This window comes from Pteropus alecto, unplaced genomic scaffold (assembly GCF_000325575.1).
Source record: "Pteropus alecto unplaced genomic scaffold, ASM32557v1 scaffold398, whole genome shotgun sequence".
Taxonomy (NCBI): Eukaryota; Metazoa; Chordata; class Mammalia; order Chiroptera; family Pteropodidae; genus Pteropus; species Pteropus alecto.
Genome location: NW_006442497.1, coordinates 2,675,352 through 2,694,321, shown reverse-complemented (window position 1 = coordinate 2,694,321; position 18,970 = coordinate 2,675,352). Strand labels below are relative to the sequence as shown.

Below are 18,970 nucleotides of genomic sequence, written 5' to 3'. Positions count from 1 at the left end.
AGGAATTTCTTCGAAATACCTATTAATTCTTCCTGGGGCACTTGCACATCCTCATTTGGGAGCTTTCAGCAACATTTATGTGCTTTTCTTCTGCAAGGACCTCTGACTTAAGGAGCAATTTAGTGATTTCAAGGTGAACACTCCAGAATATCACCCAGGTAGTGTTTTTGTCATGTGTCCTTCAGGCTTTCTCAGCAGGCCAGGGTGTGGGCTGAGCAGGATTTCTCGTCTCTGGGTTAGCTTATCTGGAGGCCCTGTTTAAATTGTCTTCTGGCTTTGGAGCTAGCCAGGGAACATGGCCAGTATCGGGGACAAGGCGGTCAGCCACACAGATGCCCCGAATATGACTGGAGGGGAGAGGGGAATTGAAGAGAGCAGAGTCACGTTGTTAATTGGGTTTCTCTAGGTGACACAGTTTTTTTTGCCATTCAGGTCATAATTTGTTTGGTGCAATGTTGGGCTAGGAGACCTGCCTTTCTGGAGATAAGGTGATAAGTTGCTGAGGAGGGAGACTGAACATTGAATTTCTCTCACTCTCTGTCTCTGTCTCTCTCTCTTCCTCTCTCTCTGTTTCTCTCTTTTCCTCTCTCCCTCCCTCCCTGTGTGCGTGTTGGTGGGGAGAGGGTCTGAAGGCTTAAGAAGGGAGAGTCTTAAGAGTCAGTTTAAACTGATTCATAAGTTAAACCAGTTGGGGTTTAAAATGGTAATCCGGGTTCCCCTTTAGGTGCTCCTCTCTAAGATGAACCTCTACCTTCCCTTCCCACCCTGGCTGTTGATTAACTCTGGCTGCAGGTTCTGTGCCTCTGGTGATTGAAATACAACAATAAAAAAAAACCGGGTGGGTCCAAACCTTGACCTTTGGCTTAAACCTGTGAGACTCTGCTTGGGCTTCTCTTTTCCTTTAGCCTCTTCTGGTAGATTGGCCTGGACCCCCAGCCTGGGATTTCCAGCAATTTTGCAAACACACTCTGACCTTGCATATGATATTTCCCTTCTGGACTTCTCTGCTTGAAGCAGTGTTAGCCTCCTTCCTCAATTGCCTCCTGCCTTATTTTCCTCTCTCTCCCTCAAGAGAGCCTTCTGACCTGCTCCCAGCACTTCTGTCTTTCCTGCCTCAGGCTTCTTAAGAAAGCATTCCCCTCCCACTCCTGCCACCCCAGTACTTTAGGGCTTGAAGGAGAGCTGTGCTTTCTTTGAAATGGGGCTTGAGAGGGCCTGCTTCCTCCTTGCTGCTGACCTTTCCTCAATGCCTAGTCCCTCTACTCTGCTTAAAGAGCTGCTTTGGCACTGTGGCTTATTCTGTACCTGTCTATCTTCCAGTTAGAAATTGGTAACCTGGAGAATTAACAACAAAGGTGTTTTCCTTTACATCATCTTGTGTTGGGGGCCTGGGGAGGGGGATGGGAGAGGAACGTATTCAGCATTTATTAGCTGGCCTTGAAGAGCCGAAGTTGTCTTTCTCCTCTTGTTTCAAGATAAGGCATGATATTCAGCTGGTGATTAGAGTAATAATCTGATATTAGGGAAGACTGAATTGCACTAATCTTTTAGCCACTTGTGAGGAGGCCAGGTGGACCTGCCACTTTGTGACCACGGGCACACTTGACCTCTTTGACGCACCATTTCTCCATCAGCACAATAGCATGGAGTTTTATTCTTGAGTTCAAGTCCTGGCTTTCTCACTGTGTAACCTTGTCCTAGCTCCTCTTCCTATCCTTACTTGCCACAGATTCTGCAGAGAGCCTTAACCTCGCTAAGGCTCTGTTTTCTCGTCTATGTAAGTGCAGATGGTAATAGTATTGAACTCAAAATTGCTGAAGATTAATGAAATACTGCATGCTGAGTTCTTAGTCCAGTTCCTGGCACATAGTGACCATATGCTAGCCCTTGTTGTTGTTAATTGTTATCAAATAACAATCAGAGAAGCCTTCCTGGATAACTATATCTGAAATAGCACTCCCTCCCCTGCTTTATTTTTATATACAATTTTATATAGCATTCCCTTAGTCTGCTTTATTATACTTTGTAGTATTCATCACCAGCTGACATATATATTTATTTTCATCAATGCTGACTAAAATGTAAGTTGCATGAAAGCTAGGATTTTGACTGTTTTGTTCATTTTTGCATCCCCAGTGCTTATAACAGTGTTTTGTACATAGTGGAGGTTCAGATGTTTGTTGAATAAATGCATATAATAACAAGTGAAAGCTCTTAGCACAATGCTTGCTTAGAAAAAGCATCTAATAACATGCTTATTAGGCTTCCTCTTGCCCTTCTTTTATAGATAAACTATTTTTTCTGAATTGTTTTGGAATTATATCTTGTCTGGTGGTAAACATAGTTCTGGAAGCCTCATCTGAGTGACGTCCTTTAAGAAAAGTTAAGATTATCTAAGAGAAAATTTGGGCTTCTTGTTTCAAACATTCTCTGTTTCCAAGCTTGGTTATATTCCAGAAGAATCCTCTGACTTGGAACTCTTGGCTTCTCACAAAGAACAAGTATCAGAGGAAGTGGACAGGACAAGGAGGGAGCAGACCCCAGGTGACCCCAGGCTGACCTCTTTCCTTTTGCATCACTCCTTTTGGTTGACCCATTTCATAAATCAAACAGCTTTGCTTTACTGTCCAACCAGCTGGAAGTTTTAGACTGCAGTGTCCTTGAAACTATGGAGCTATGCTCAGTGTTGCTGTATTGAAATAATATGGAGTGCAGTTGAGAGGGACTTGTTGCTAGGTAGTAGTGCTGATAGAGATGTTCTTTTTCCAGTGATTTTGTGTTGTGTCTGTTTTTTGGAGAAGTCTCTTACCCTTCCTTCTCTCTTCATGAGGCTGTGGAGCCAGCACCACTTGGGAAGCTGGCAATTCTGGGCATGCATTTCTAGGCGGCTGAGCAACTTGGGACTGCTACTGTGTTCTGATGTGCTAGCTGTCCAAATGTTGATGACAGATGCCTCAGACAGAGGAATGGGAAGACTGACCTACAGCAGAAGTAATGGCATTAAGTAGTGACATTTTTCTTAAGAGAACTGCAAATGGGGAATGGGGCTGTGTTGGGCAGCTAGTGGTGTTTGGAGTGAAGCGAAATGCTGCTTTGGCAAAATGATGGAAGAAAGATTGCAGAGAGCTTTGCTGGAACTATATGTTTACTCATTCCCCTGATGAGGGAAGAGACACTACCACCCTTTATGCTGTGGGATAGGACAGTTTGCTATAGCCTTTAGTGATACATGGAGGGGAGGATCTTTGGAAAAGTGAGATTCTGACAAGATAACAGTAAGAGGGTTAGCAAGAGACCCATCTGGTTCACCCCTTCGCACTTGCCCCAAGAGCTCAGTTTATACTGTATAGAATCCTGATTTCAGACATGGCCTCCTTTCCTTTCAACTTTGAACTGTGTGCCTAAGACAGGATAATTTACACAGTTTGCATATGTAGAGTGTCCAGTTGACATTTTGGGGAAAAATTGGCAGGAAGTGTGCAACTGCTCTTTACAGGTTTGCACTCTGGTATAGGTCTATAAATAAGGAATGCAGTTACTTTTCAACACAGAAACATAAAACAATTCTGGGACTGGATAGCATCTCCAGGAGCCATCTGAGAGTCTATCTGACTAATCTGTCTCCAGACAAAGTTGTGCCAGAGAAAGTTAATAATATCCTTTCTTGCAGCAGTCAGTAACCAAGCATTGTCAGCCTCCTGTATTGGGAATTAGGTTCTAGATACTATGTGGAGGATGTAATATTGTGCTCAGTACTATATTAAGCTATAAGGAGTATCCACCTAAGAAATGCCTTTGCAAGCTCAGGCTCCCTTTTCTGAACTGTTAATTGCTTTATTCAATATCTCAGAACCCTTGAGATCAGAAAGTTTTTGTTAAATCTGGTTGCCATGAATTATATTCATTTTTTATTATCCTGTGGCCAGTCATCTTGAAATCTGATGTCTAGTCTTTTCCCTCCCCCAACACCAATTTTACACCCTGAGCTCCCTCAGTCTTTTCTTCCTAGATTGAAGAAGTAGAACAAGAAGTAATCAGATTAGTAAGTCAACTCTCAAAGCATTTCTTGAATATAGAAATACAGAATATAGAAAGATACAAGAAGACTTGAATCCTGTCCACAGCCCACATTCATTGTCTCCTCTCACCTGTTCTTCCTGCCTTCTCTCAACCAGCCACCCCTTGACTTGAGTCTGGGATTCTTCTATCTACAGGAAGCTCCTCCAGAGGATAATTGAAAAGGAACTTGAGGTTCTTTATAAGAGTAGGGAATGGTGAGGAAGGAGAGAAGAAAGGGATGGAATTGTGATCCAGGGAGTCCCTGAAGATTTTGTTCAGTGGCCAGGTAGCCTGAGGATGTACTTGCTAACTGTGGGAAGGTTTTCTTATTCTGTTTGAGGAAAGATCTTGAGCTAGGCATAGAGGACACAGTGACAAGCAAAACAGCCATGGTTTTCCTGCAGTGTAGCAGTGGGGAGAGACATTAATAAAATAATCATACAGAGATACACACACACACACACACACACACACACACACACACACTCAAAATTGCAAACCATGATAAGGACCATGCCATGACAGCATATGACAATTGTTTTTACTTTTTACAAAACAAAAATATTTGGTTGTTTTGTAGAGAAATAAACCACATATCAGAAAACCAAGCTGGCATTGCCACAGAAAGAGTAAATAGAGGTGAACCAGCAGGTGGAGTTTGGTGATGACCAGAATTGTGAAACTCTGGAATGGGTCATTCTTAGGGTGAAGCATTTAGTCAAAAAACAAGGGCTTGGAACCCGAGGATAGGGTGGAAACTTTAGGCTTAATTTCCAAAAGGATTTCTTCTGAGCCTTCCTGTGGGAGGCAAAAAGTTTGTTTCAAAGGGTAAGGGTGTGTGTGTGTGTGTGTGTGTGTGTGTGTGTGTGTGTAAAGGGCATATGACCCTCATTTTTATTTAATGGGCGGAAGGTCTCTGAGTATGGTATCTGTGGATTCACATGTTGCTCTGCAGATGGTGGGTGAATGTGCTTGTCCAGAGAGGGCAAATGAGGGAAAGGGCATATCACTAGATGTTTTATTTATTATTTTTTTCACAGTTTTCATAAAGGTCTATTTCATTATTGATGGATAGTGCATTTAACAGTTAAATACATTTAAATAATGTATAGGCGACTGCATGACTGCAGCATTAGTAACTAGATAGATAACCAATTCAACTAAAAACCAGCTAACCAGTAACTGTCTAAATATTTAAAATACGGCTCTCGTTTAGATCATCCTATGTTTTGATCACCTTCTTAGAGGGAAAAAAGCCTGCTGGTCACACTGGAAGTATATTAAAGCCAAATCTTCTGATATCCATTTCCAGAGGTTTCTTTCAGCTGGATTAAGCCTCCAACTCCAGAGCAAGCCTGTTTGTGGCCTCCAGCATTAATGCCCTTCCACTCTACCAGACCAGACAGTGTAAGCTTCACACCAGGCCTCAGAGTCTGAGCGTAGCCCACTCCAATTAAACTAGAGTTGTTGACTTTTGCAGAAATGGAAGCAGTGGGATCCAACTGATATTTAGCTGCAATGCCAAAGCAAGTGCAGTTGATACCTGATGTCCAAGCAAGGTTTACTGAAGTGTCAGGATCTTCACATATTTTCTGACAAATTGATCCTTCATATTCTGTCCCATCATTAACATTAGTGTGTAGCTGGAAGTCCCCAGTCCTGTAGCCCACTGCAAAGTTATTCCTTGTCACCTTTGATTTGGCACTGTCAAAGGTCATCTGGTACCCAGCAAGCCAGCCCTCATAACCAAAGACAACTGAACCATGGATTGCAGGGCCAGTAAAATCAAAGTCAACATTGCAACCAAGGTTTATACACTCCTTCTTGTAAGAAGACTTGATTTTACCACTTTTCTTTCTTGTATTTGGTGAAAAGGTGGTATCAAATGTGTTTCAAACCTTGACAAATCTGGTCTTCCATTGCGATTTCTGTTCCCAGAGTGTTATCAGTGTTCCATTTCTCTGTGAAAGTCAGACCATACTCAACACCATTTATATTTGGTCTCTAAGGTCCCAGTAACTTTTCCAGTGTCTGTATTAGATGAACCAGATGTTGAGAATTCCACACCGCTGCATGACTTTGTTTTCATATCCAGTTTTACCAACCCAGAACCAAATCCTTTGTTGAAAATATCTCTGGCAGCTTTGCCAAGGTCAGCATATGATGGAGGAATATACATTGGCTGTGCGCAGCTCTGTCTGTAGGTCGCCATGGCGAGGCTGCAGGAAGAGGTGATCTCTGCTCCAGCACAGCCACATGGACCAAGGGCACCCCACCTCCTAGATGTTTTATTTTTAATAAAAATTGTATATATTTAAGATATATAGCATGATGTTTTGATGTATGTAGTGAAATGGTTACAGCAGTCAAGCTAATTAACATATCCATCTCCTCACATAGTTACTTTTGCATGTGTGTATAAGTAGATGTTATTAGCCTGAGTCGTGGCTAGGGTTGGAAGGTAGTACGTCTCATAGAAATAAGCACAAGTAGGCCCAGCCTTGGGATTAGCTCTTATGATCTGTGATAATGTATATAAATAGATGAGACTCTTACTTTACATTGTGTAAAGTAAAGGATGAGTGGGGTGTGTAGGGGGAGTGTTACTGATTTTTCATGTTTGAAAAGAAACAGGGTTGGGGAAACCACAGTCTTGGGCTTCTTGGAGGATCCAGACTCTAGGAACAGCTTAAATGTCAGGTGGCAAAGTAGAAGACAGTGGGATGGGCTGTGAGAAGTGTTTGGTGGCACAGCCTGTGGGAAGAACCTTGGTGGCTGAAGAGAGATGAATGGAGGAAGTAAACTTTTTGCCTAAGAAAAATGATAGTTGGTAAGGAAGGAGGCAAGAAGACTTTTGACCGAGGAGGTAGTTAGGACCTCAGACTCATCTGGAAAGTGCATATCCCCACAGCAGGAGAATCTTACAAAGCCCTAGGTGTGATAGGTGAAGTGGAGAGCTTCTGTAGTCACAAACTGGAACCCCCTCCACTTAGTCTGTGACTAAGTTAGTGCATGTGGCAGGGAATGTACCCCTGTCTTGCCTTTAGGATGAGAAGGCCTCCTTAAAGTAGCTGGTCTTCTGAAGAAGAATGGGAAATTTTTCACACCTTCCACCAGGAACCATTTGAGGATGTGATCTGAAGGACTTAGAGTGCTGAACTGCTCCTGGAACCACGGGGCTGGAGTTTTCTATGAACAGTGGTCCTTGCAGGGAAAGATTGAGGTTCAGTAGGGCAGAGTGAAGAAAATTCCACCTCCTTCAAAAGTTACCTTAACTTATGCATTTTCCGTAAAGCCTCCCCTTGACTATGCCAGCCCTCACTGTTCACCTTTGGCACCTTCTCTCAGACCTTACAATTTAGCATTTGGTTATATATTGCCTTGTATTGAATAATATTTTATGACCTTGTTTTTCCAATCACTTATGTATAGGAACAATAATCCATTTTCCCATTGATTCCTCACAGTGCCTACAAAAATACTGAGCACATAGTAGGGTTCAGTAATTACTTGCTTGGCAAGAGATATGGATCTGATTATTCCTGTGACTTGTCCTTTTCTACTAGATTCAATCCACAAGCAGCAAAACATGCCTTGTATATGTTGGACACAGTGGCAACACAAAACAATACAGGTACTTACTTACTCAGTGCTTCTCAACTAGGGTGGCACTGATTCCAGGAGATGTTTGGAAATGTTGGGGAGGGAGGTTTAATTGTCACTATGTCTTGGAAGTACTAATAGCATTTAGTATGTGAGTATCAGGAATGTTAACTACTCTGCAAATTCTGAGCAGCATGTTGAAAAATTGTTTTTTCACCCAAATTTCCAGTAGTGCCTCTTATGAGCTTGTTATGGATGAGGGAAAGGTCAAGTTTCTTCCATGAAGTTGGAAATAGTTCCGAAGTCACCTCTTTTACTTCTTTTGGGTGGGAAGAGGAATGTAGGCTCTAAATTACTTTTGTGCCTGGCGTATATCTCTTCTAACAGTTTTTGTCTGCCAGCATACCTCAGGAGGTAAAATGGGCCAGCTCCAAGCCAGACTATAAGGAAGAAGATTTTTATATTCTTTCTTCACCACCCACCTACTCTTTCTTTCAAGGCACTTTATAAGAAAGTGGCTGAAGCATGCAGTAGTTGGTCTTTCATTCTAAGTGGCTCAGGAAAGAGTCTTCAAGGAATTAATTGGACAGGGGCACCCCAAAGCCTAAGCAGCATGAGGCAGAGCATAAATTGTGTGAACACAGTATTTGAGAGAGGCCAGTATATTTGTCTCTCCTCTCGGGTCTTTTCATCCTACAGTTGTCCCCTTGAAGACAGAGGTGTCATGAGTTAGTGTCATTACTGAAATTTCAGGGGAGTAACCAGAGAGTAGAAGGGAAACTACTTAGTGTATTCTTTGGAGAAAAACAGCTTTGTTCGTGGCTGGGAGTAGAACCACTGATGGGGACAAGTCAATGAAGCTATCCATCCACTTCTTGATATCTCCTAATCTTAACTTAAGAGGGTAGAACTTGTTGGGCTCTTGGTCCTTAGCTAAAGTTTGGAGAAGCTGGAGAAAGTTTCTCTAACTTTAACAAGGTTAGTTGACACTGTGGAAACTACCTTAGACCCACATGTCAAAGCAGTGTTGGGGGAACAGACAGCATGTGGCTCAGAAGTTTGTCAGTTCTTTTTTCCCTTTAGACCTGAAGTAAGTCCTTTTTTCTTCAGTTCAGAACACAGATTGCTTTATAAATGACACAAGTCATTTATATTTTAATGTGTATTCATTTCAGAAGGGGTTTTTTTGAGATTGGAACAAGACCAGTGATGGACACTTACTATGCAGTAAGTTCTCTCCTTATATAATCTCGTTATCCCTCACAATAACCATTTAAGGTGGATGATGATATTCTTATTTTCAAGATGAAGAAACCAAGGCTTATAGAACTTGGAAATTAAATAACTTGCAAAGGTTGGACAGCCAGTAAGTGGCAGAGCCCAGGTTTAGATTCAGACTCCAAAACTTAAGCTGATTCATCCCTGTGCTGCTGGAAATCTGTTCCCAGGTGGTAGGGTATATGTATGGGTGCATGTTGAAGGGAGAGTCATGTGTAGCTGACATTCTAGACTGTGTTTTGAGCAATATTGTTTGCTGCTTGCTTTAATTGTAAACGTGTGACCTATGGCAAACAGGCTTTGTGAGCTTAGGGATATCATACCATCCATAATGTGTCTATGGTAACGTATTTGGAGACTTTTGGAATATGGCCTTTTTCATGGTTTGGAGACATGGTTACTCCCTCCAGGAGCACACAGTCTGGCTTTATGTTTTGGTAGAGGACTAGTTTTATTCATATGCTTAGGACATTTTATGAGAAGAGGAGTAAGTGACTTTAGCCTGAACCTTTGGGAACTGCTAGTGGATTGGCATTGGTGGGCAAATGCTGGAAATACAAAGTTCCATGGCGCCTGTGTCTAGAACTGAGAGAGATTTCTGGATGTTGGGCTGCTGGACAGAGTACTCTGATGATAGGAGAGGAAAGACATGCAAAAGAATTCAGATTTATTCTGGAAGAAAGAGAGCTGAATGATTCAGAAGAAGGCCTGTTCTTCAGAGGGAGGAAAGGAAGGTTTCGCGTTCCTCTGTTCTAACTGTACACTTAAAAATGGTTAAAATGGTAAATATTATGTTGTTTATATTTAACCACTTTAACCATTTTTAAGTGTACGGGTCAGTGTCATTAAGTACATTCACATTGTGCAACCATCACCACTACCCATCTCCAGAACGTTTCATCATCCCAAACAAACTCTGTACCCATTAAACATGAACTCTCCATTTCTCCCTCCCTCAGCCCCTGGCAACCACCATTTTGTCTCTTCCCTTTTTGTGTGTGCCTGACACAGCAGATGCTTAATATTCATTGAGTCAGATGAGGTGACCTGTCTCAGAAGTCCATGTGTCATCAGCCAACCCAGAACATTCCCCTCCCTCTTGGTTCCAGTGCAAGGCGATAGGCTTCTGAGGGAGATTTTAAATGAAATGGCTGCATGGCATCACAAATTAGGCAGCGGAAAGAGAAGTTAAGGGTTTCCTTTCCTTGTTTAGCTCCTTTTGCCATCTTGCATCTTCAACTTGCTTTCTGGTTCTGTTGTTGTGCTATATTCATCATCTTACTTGTTTTGAGCTCTTACTTCTCATCCTGAGGGTCTGGTGGGTAGGTCTTAGAGAAATTTGGAAAGAAGATCATTTAGAGGATGAAGACAATGAAATATAATAGTATTTCTGCATTTGTGTGTGAGGGGTATATGTATTAACAGGTGTCCCCCTGGTGGTAGAAGAAAACCACTCTTAGATGAGTACCTTGGACCTGGTAGAGTGTCTCTGTCCTTTCTATGTTCCTCCTTTTCCAAGGGGTAGCCAGTGATGCATCTCAGGTTGGAAGCTTTATTCAACAAACATGTATTCCTGTATTTTGGGGAACTATTTTAGGTGCTGAAAGCTCACATGTGAGTGACATCAAGTAAAGAGAGGGTAGGTTTTTAATATCAAGTAGTATGAGCTTGGATGCTTTTCTGCTATGGAATGATGGGCCATGGAACAGGCTTAAATTCTTATGAGAGGAAGGAGGTGGTTAGCTGCGAAAGATGTTTTTGGGAAACCACGGGCAGCCTTTTAGGCCCCTTCGATGTTCCCTTCTGGGCCTCCAGGCCCACACAGTTTGGAGCTGGGTCAGGCTCTGTATTCCTCTGTGGTGTCCATACCGTGGACAGACCCAAAGCATGACCGAAAAATGCGTTGGATTTTTAGAATGGAAGTGACAATTCAGTGGCCCACCTGGCCTCCTCACTTTCCTTTGTCCACACCATTTACAGTTTTGTTTTTTTTTTTAAATTGACCTTCATGGGGGAAAAGGGAGGGAGAGACAGGCTTGACTCTCAAGTCACCCAGAAATAGAGGAAGGTAGGAGAGCCCCATGTTGCTGGGATGTCTGTCCTACAGGTCAAAATCTAGGCCACAGAGGTCTTGAGCTGGTAGGTCAGGGTTGGCAACTTAGGGTCCACTGTTCAGGGCTGTGTCATTAAGTCATCAGTCCTTGTATTGGATCCCAAGGATTGCGGGAAAGCTCAATCCAGGGTCTGCCTAGTACTGAATGGCCCTTCGCACCACAGTCCCTCTCACCGCAGTCTAAAGCCTACTTTTCTCTTAGATTTAGCCGGGTATGAATTGAGGTTGATTGTTTTCCTTGGACTGAGACTGTTTTACCTAACCTTGGTGCTCAAAATTTGAATGAAGGCAGGCTCCACTCACTCGCTCGCTAGCTCGTAGAAATAGTGCTTTCCTTAGGTGTTATCCTGTAGTCTGGCATTATGCTCTACCTGAATGTGGTTTTCATTACCATCACTAATAATTTAAGTGCCTGTGTTTAAAGCAGACCATTCACAGGCCCTCTTATATTTTTAAGATGCCAGCATTTGGTCAGAGTCTCAGAGCTAATTAGATTTGACTTCCAATACTCTTTTGTGCTTGACCACTGTGCTGTATTATTCTGTCCACACCAGAAACAAGGGCTGTCATGTGTTTGGTCAGCCTGGGGTCCAGGTGCATTCTGTGTAGATGAGGTGTGTTTTACAAGTCAATGATGAAGCCCCACTACTGCCAAGATCCCCTGCCCTGGCCTTCTAACTTCCTCAGATTGGGTAAAATTGATGGTCTTCTGCAGAACTCCCAGCTGGAGGCCTGCTGGACGGAGGGGCTATTGGAGTTTAGACAATGTGATACATGGAGTGAGCGTGGCGTTAGGAGCTGGGAAACCTGGTTCTAGTTTCTGAAACGTGATTCTAGTTTTGGTCCCATCTCTAGTTTAGGGGATGAGTGTCATCTCTATAGGACTGGGTTTTCTCACTTGCAAAGTGAGGGAATGAAAACAATAGCTCTTAATCACAGGCTGAATCAGAACCACCTGGGTAGCTTTTTAACCTATATATACCCAGGCCCTGCCCCCGGAGGTGATTCAGTCATCTAGGGTGGAGCCTTGATGTGTGTGTTGTCCCAGGTGTTCTGATTTCTTTCCAGAACTATAGGACCAGATGATCCCTAAGGTCCATCTAGCCCAGGAATCCCCTCCTGCCTTCTTTCCTACATCCTTTCCTAAAAATCTTTGAGTACCTACTATGTAGGATGCTCTGTTTACAACACTGACTTAAACATATGAGTATCAGATGATATTTGCAATGAAGTAAAGTTGCACTTATGGGATGATGATTGTGTGAAGCTGGGCAAAGGAGGAGCTGAGAGAAAGGGTATTGAGGGAGATGGTTGGAGTAAATGAAGATGATGTCTCTGAGCTGGTCTGGGAAACAGCAGCATCTACTGTGTGGAGATCTCAGGGTAGGGATGAAGTTGGGGTATGGGCATGGGGCTAGGCATCTGGGAAATACACAAGATAAAGGGAAAGTTCGGGAAAAGGTTTGAAGGAATGTTCAAAATATGACCTTCGGAATATGTGTACTCCAGAGACTATTTCCTGAGTCCAACGAGGTGAGGATTGACCCAGAAAGAAAGGGAATTTTTCACTTGGGTTTTAAAGATAGGGAAGGACCAAAAGGGTGGAGCCTTCCCCATCATCACTAACCCCCAAAAGCATAGCTCCTGGAGACAGACTTGAATTCAAATCCTAGTCACTTAACTGTTTGACCTCTAGAAAGGTCATTATTATCCCCATGCCTCATTTTTATCATTTGTCAAGTGATGATAACAAGACCCATCTAATAGTGCTATTTCAAGGGTTAAATTTTCAAGGGTTAAATAAAAGTGGAGGTAAAGTATGGGGCCTGGTAACTGCTCATTAGATAGGTGGTAGCTACCTGATTGCTCTTGTGAAAGAAAGTGCCCAGAAAGGGTGTCTGTTAATATTCCTGGGGTTCTGTTAATATTCCTCTCTTCCTGTGTTTTGTTGGGAAAGAGAAAACCACCTACCTAGTCTACTGAGTTCTACCTTAATGGCTTTGGTTGGGTGAGTCACTGAGCCCCCAGGTGTAGGCATAGAATTCCCTGAGCCTGGCTTCCCTTTCTCTGCTCTAGAGCCTTCTACCGTCTCCTGAAAGTCTTCCAGCTTCACTGGAAGAAAGAGCAACTTCAGAATCTAATACATGAACTTGAAACTCCTGTTTGTCCTGCCCCCTGAGTCAGGAATTCTGGCAGTAACTGGGCAGTCACTGTGACCCTGCTTACCCTTTTGTGTAAAAGCTCTCTGGGCCCACCCAGAGGAACCACTCAACCTGAGGGGAAAAACCTGTGCCTCACCTTTGGGAACATTCTGATGGGGATATGTGGCTTTGTTCAGATGTGAGAGACAGGAGATTTGTACAAAATGTGTAAAGTGCTTTGTTGAAAGGCACAGATTCCTGGCTGGATGGCTAGGGCCTCTGGGCTCCTCACAAGGCCTTGCCTGGAGATTTAAGACTCTTTGCTTAACTCTTATTTGTCCTTTTGTCTCAGCTTAAATATCACTTCCTCAGAAGGCCTTTCCTGGCCCTCCTCCCTCATCCTGACCTCCTTTTCATCTTTCTAATAGTGTTCTGTACTTTTTCTTTATATTTATCACAGTTGAATTTGTACAATTGTTGTGTCATTATGTCTTTAATGTCTACTTCCTATAAGCTCCACAAAGGAAGGGACCCTTTCTGTTATGTTTATTGCCATAGTCTAGTATCTAGCAGGCACTCGATATTTGAGTGAATGCATGAACTGATTTTACCAGGCCCTAGAGTTGATATGAATGCAGGCAGGGAGGGTTTCTTAGGAGAAAGAGGAGAGAGAGGCCTGATGAAAACTTAGGTGATCATATTTGCTCTATCTTGCTAGTCAGGAAGTTCCTTCTTTCTCACCTACATCCCTTGGGCTTTAATTCTGAGTTGGTCCTTTGTGGGGCCAGAGACTATCTGGTCTCCACCCTTTGGAGAATAATCCTGATCTTCCTTTCTAAGTGTGTGAATCAGACAGTTCATCCTCCCCCTCCCTGCCGACCCCACCCTTCACCTGCTCTTCTCCCAGCTGACTCAGCTTTGTGCCCTCTGCCCTTCATTCCAGGTTCTCTTTTCATAGTTGCCTTGTCTTTCATAGCATTCTTTCCTCAGTTCTCTCTCCTGGCGGCTGGTTAGTCTCCCATCTGGTATTAGAGGCAAGAAAGACAGGGGTAAGACAGGTCACAGGTTTCCTTGGCCACAAAGCTTCCCTATTCTCTTGCTTTGGATTTGTGGACACCTGACTCCTACAGGAGGAGGTTGGCAATGGGGTATAATGATTTGTTTGTGCTACAATTGAAAACCAGCAGTGAGAAGCCTTATTATTATCCAGCCCCTGATTATTGTTGTCCTCCTCTGTGAGCTTGGTGTCTGCCAGCCTGAATGGGCTTGAGTCTCCACCCCCCAGCCTGCCTTCTCCGGCTTCCATACTCTGCCCTTTCTTGTTCTCCTTAGTGTCTGCTTCCCAGAGACTCCCCCTCCTCCCTGCTCTTTTTAGCCCTACCTCCAAGGCCATAGATATTTTTTTCTCCCTTCTCTTACCTGCCCTCCTCTCAGTTCTACTTTTTCATCTTGTTTCTTTTCTCCTGATTTGCCATTCTTCTAAACTCCAGTAACACCAACAGTCTTTTAGTAAATGACATTTTTTTAACATGTGGAAAATTTTTAATCGCGGTAACATTGGCATATAACATAAAGTTTCAGGTATACAACATTATAATTTGTTATGTGTGTACACTGTTGCATGCTCACCACCCAAAGCCTAATTTCTATCAGATACCACATTTTTGACCCTTTTTGTTCTCTGATACCATGTTTTTGACCCTTTTTGCTCTCCATCCAACTCTCCTCTGTTAATCACCAATCTGTTGTCCGTATCTATGAGTTTGTTTTTGTTTATTCATTTTCTTTTTGTTTCATATTCCACATATGAGTGAAAACAGTTTTTCTCTTTTTCTGACTTATTTCCCTTTGCATAATAACTTCAAGATTCATCCATGTTATTGCAAATGGCAATATTTTATCTTTTTTATGGTTGCCTAGTTCCATTGTAGATGGACCACATCTCTATCCATTCATCCTCGATGGACATTTAGGTTTGACATAGTTTTTCCTTGCTCTATGGGAGGCAGTCTCTTATAATGACTGCAAATTTGTAACATTTTATGGATTTCAAAGTGTTTTATATCTCTGAATTCTTGTGAGATGGGATTGGGTAGATCAGGAAAGAGGCTCTGAGAGGTGAAGTGATTTGCTGACTTGTCTAAATTACACAAAAGAATCAACCAGTGGCGAGGCCTTCTGATTCTTGGTGAAGTACTAACCATTCCCTGTCATCCCATTTTACTGGCATTCTTTCTACTTCAGCCAAGAAAATCTGTCACTGCGTTATCCTCTTATGATTTTGAACCTTCCTGTCAGTTGTTCTCTGAGATGGGACCACCTTTTGTCCTTCTCACCTAACCCGGCCTCTGCCCACTTCTTTCTCTTTTTCAGAATTCTTAGTTCCTTTCTCTTCCAGGAAATCTCCCCCTTTATCTCTTCTTGCCTTGTTGCTTCCTATGGTCTTTGGGTCCTTATTAATGTTCCCATTTGGGTTTTGTCCACTATCAGGAGTTCCTTGGTTTAGGAAAGTCCCTGATTTAGTTCCCTGGTTTAGTGATACATATTTACCAGCTATATAAATTATGGGATGCTGATTCACATGACAAGAAAGGATTCACTCTCAGTAGCTGCCTTAGTGCATTGCTCTTAAGTGAATACTTATGGATTATTTTGGAAGAATGGAGATAAGCCAAAAACTAGTGTTAGAAACCATTGTATTAGGGAGAAAGGAAGATTTTTCTAGATGACACCAGCTTTCTTTTATTTCCGTATTTATTCAGTAGACAGGTATTGAATGTAGCAGAGGAGACAGACAAAGAATCACTCACAAAAATGTAATTGGTCCCATGAAAGGGGCAGTACAGGGTACTGTGGGAGCGGTGGATAGTCAGGGAAACTTCCTGGAGGAGGTGATATCTACGTTAAGGTTGGAAAGATGGGCATGGGACAGCTAGGTAAAGAGAGGAGTGATGTACTTGGAAGAGTGAACAATATGTGCGTAGACCCAGAGGTAAAAGAAAGGGTATGGCATATTAGATGAACTGAGAGAAATCCAGTAGAGGGTAGGACTCCTGCCCCTTGCTCGGCCTTGTCCCCACACTAGCAAGAAACAAAATGACCCCAAAATGGGAATTGGCAAAACTCTAGATAAACTGTACTCAGCTGTAAGCCAGATCTGAGCCTGAGGAAAAATCTCTTTGGCTTACGGATAGTGAATGGAATCTGGTAGACAGAGCCAGGGTGTTGGGGGCAGACCATAGGAAGCCTCCTTGGATTTGCCATCAAAATATTATACAGGCTTGGGTTCTAGCTTCACTTTGACAAACGTTTAACTTCTCGGAACCTTGGTTTTCTCATCTGTGAAATGGGCTAATAATTTCTGCCTGGCTTCCCTACAGGTCTAAGGTGCAAATGAGATAATGATTGTGAAGGCACTTTGTAGTTAGTAAGGTGCTGGGTAATTGGGTGATGGCAGCAGTGGCAGCAGCCATGAGGTGGTGAAATTTATTCTCCTGGCCACAAAAGAAACTGATTCTTGTGGAAGAGCCAAGATGCAACTGCTCTGACAGCTTATCTCATTTTAAAAGCAAAGGCCTTGAAAAATTGAGACTTAGGAAGTGAGTATTGGAGAGGAAAGAGAAGATACCACTTCAGCTGCCTAGAAGACTTTGTAAGACTTTCCGACTCTGAGCAGGGGAATGGCTGGAATGACCTCCAGCTGTCCTCAGACTTGAGGCTAGGGGTTGTCTTCCCAGGTCTGCAGTTCTCTGTTTTCCCTTAGAAGGCTCTGGAGGCAAGTGGAACTTCAGAAGCAAGCTGTTTATCTTTTAAGTTTTTCGGTTTATTTTTAAATTTCTGACTGTGATGGTATTTATTTTTTCCTTTTCTCTTTCCCCACTTCTCCTGCTCAGCATCAGGAAGGGACCATCTGTCCCCTGCCTTGCCTGCGGCCATTTTAGAACAGCACGAGGCAGCTTGGATTCTCGTCCCTTTTCTACTTCTTTCCCTCCCCCATGGCCTGACTTTCTCTTCTCTGCACTCTTTCAAAAACCTCTCTCATCTAGCTCCCTCCATGTGTCAGCTACCGACCTCATGTGGGCCTCTGCAGCCATGAAGACTTCTAATCTGGATGAAGAACCAGCGCAGGGTCTCTGTCTGAGCAGCCAGATCTATGGGGATCCATGGAGGCATGGAGGGGAACTGCTCCCAGCCTCCTTGCTCAGGCAGTGTCCCCTCTGTTCTGACTGGTTTCTGATTAGAATGGTGTTTATGTTCATGTATGTGTCATGTCTGGACTTGTTTCTGCTTCTGTGTGTATCTGTAAGCATATACGTTCATGTTCACATATACGTCTTTCTGGCATAGAGACTCAGGAGGAGTGACTTCAAAACTACGGTTTCCCCAGCATATCTTTTTTTTTTCCCTCCACCTCTTCTCCCAGATCCTACTTGATTTCTTCCTCTCCTGCACTTCATTCCCATAAAAACACTTCAAAACATGTATAGCAGTCAGTAGATAAACAGTACTAGTACTTCACAGTGTGGAACCAGCATAAAAGGATCTGATTCAGTTACACAGTGTGAGAAGTAGGTTTAGCCTGGGGCAGAGTGGAGAGTCAGTTTTACAGAGTAAAGAAAACTGGGAAAAGGAGTTTTTCCAAAGGCTTTATTAGAGTCCAGTTTATTGTTGGATGTGATAGACAGTGGAGAATTGCTGAGGGTTCTAACCTTCCTTTCATTCTCTCTTCCTTCCAGTTTGTTGGTCAATTAGAGGTACTCTGGTGATCCCTCTCCTCCACCAACTTCCTTTCTCACCATAGGAATATTTCCTTTGTCTCATGCTTTAGCTTTGGGGCTGCTTTCCACACATAGCCCTGTGGGGTAGGAGTGGGGGTAATGTGTCATACTTCCCTGTGCTGGCATAGGAGTAGATGGAGACTGACTCAGGCCTTGGAGGGCCACCTCCTCAAGAAAGGCAGGCATCTGGACCAGTTAGGTCCTGGGGCTGTGTCTGGTTTCTCTGCTTGGGTAGGAAGGAAGAGGTGACATAACGAAACTTTTCCTGCCACTTCCTTAACCCCTGCCCACACATCCACTACCATTTTTTTCTCTTTTTCACGCACACACCCTCCTGCATTTTTTAAATCATGCACGCACATGCACACATATCTCATAGCTATTTACAGCTAGCTAAAGGATGTCTAAGTCTCCACTCCTCTACTAGATTACTCCCCTGACTCCATATCTCTGCCAGTTCTGAGTAAGACCTGTGTCCCTGTGGAACTTGAAACTGTCCCACAGAGCAACCCCACCTTACCCCTTATCTATCAGGATTTTAGCCCTTCCCCTGGTGTTGGCTTCAGAATATCTCCTATAGAAGGGGTTTAGGGTTAGTAACTTGGTTCATAGTGGGACTGAGGGATAGGTTTTAAAGCTGCATTTGCATAGCTGTCACTGCTTAGCACTTAGATTATTGGGTTTTTGGGTGTGGTTTTGAGGCCCGGATGAGCTCCTGGGAGGTAGAAGGCCCCCTTCCCGAGACTGCACCTTGGTACCACACTGCCTTTGCCGCCCTCTTCCTTTTTGTGTGGGCCTTCTGGGTCACAGGAAGAGCTCAGGAAAACAGGCTTATTGTTTTCTTCTGGGAGGGAGGGCCTCTCAGCCCAGCCTAGTCTCAGTAATAGAGGCTCCACAGGCCCTGGCAACCCTGCTCTTCCAGGCAAGAGAGCTGTTTGTCTTGGGGACTCCCTTATGCCAGCTCTTCTTGGTTCCTTCTGTAGATCACAAGTTCTCAT

General features: G+C 43.4%; 1 protein-coding gene and 1 pseudogene across 14 annotated transcripts in view; one reads left to right on the top strand and one right to left on the bottom strand.

Moving 5' to 3' along the window:
- Positions 1–18,970, top strand: part of MINK1 (misshapen like kinase 1) — a 50,460-nt gene that overhangs the window by 1,360 nt on the left and 30,130 nt on the right. The gene's annotated exons all lie outside the window — the stretch shown is intronic.
- On the bottom strand, positions 5,375–6,286 carry LOC102892632 (annotated as a pseudogene).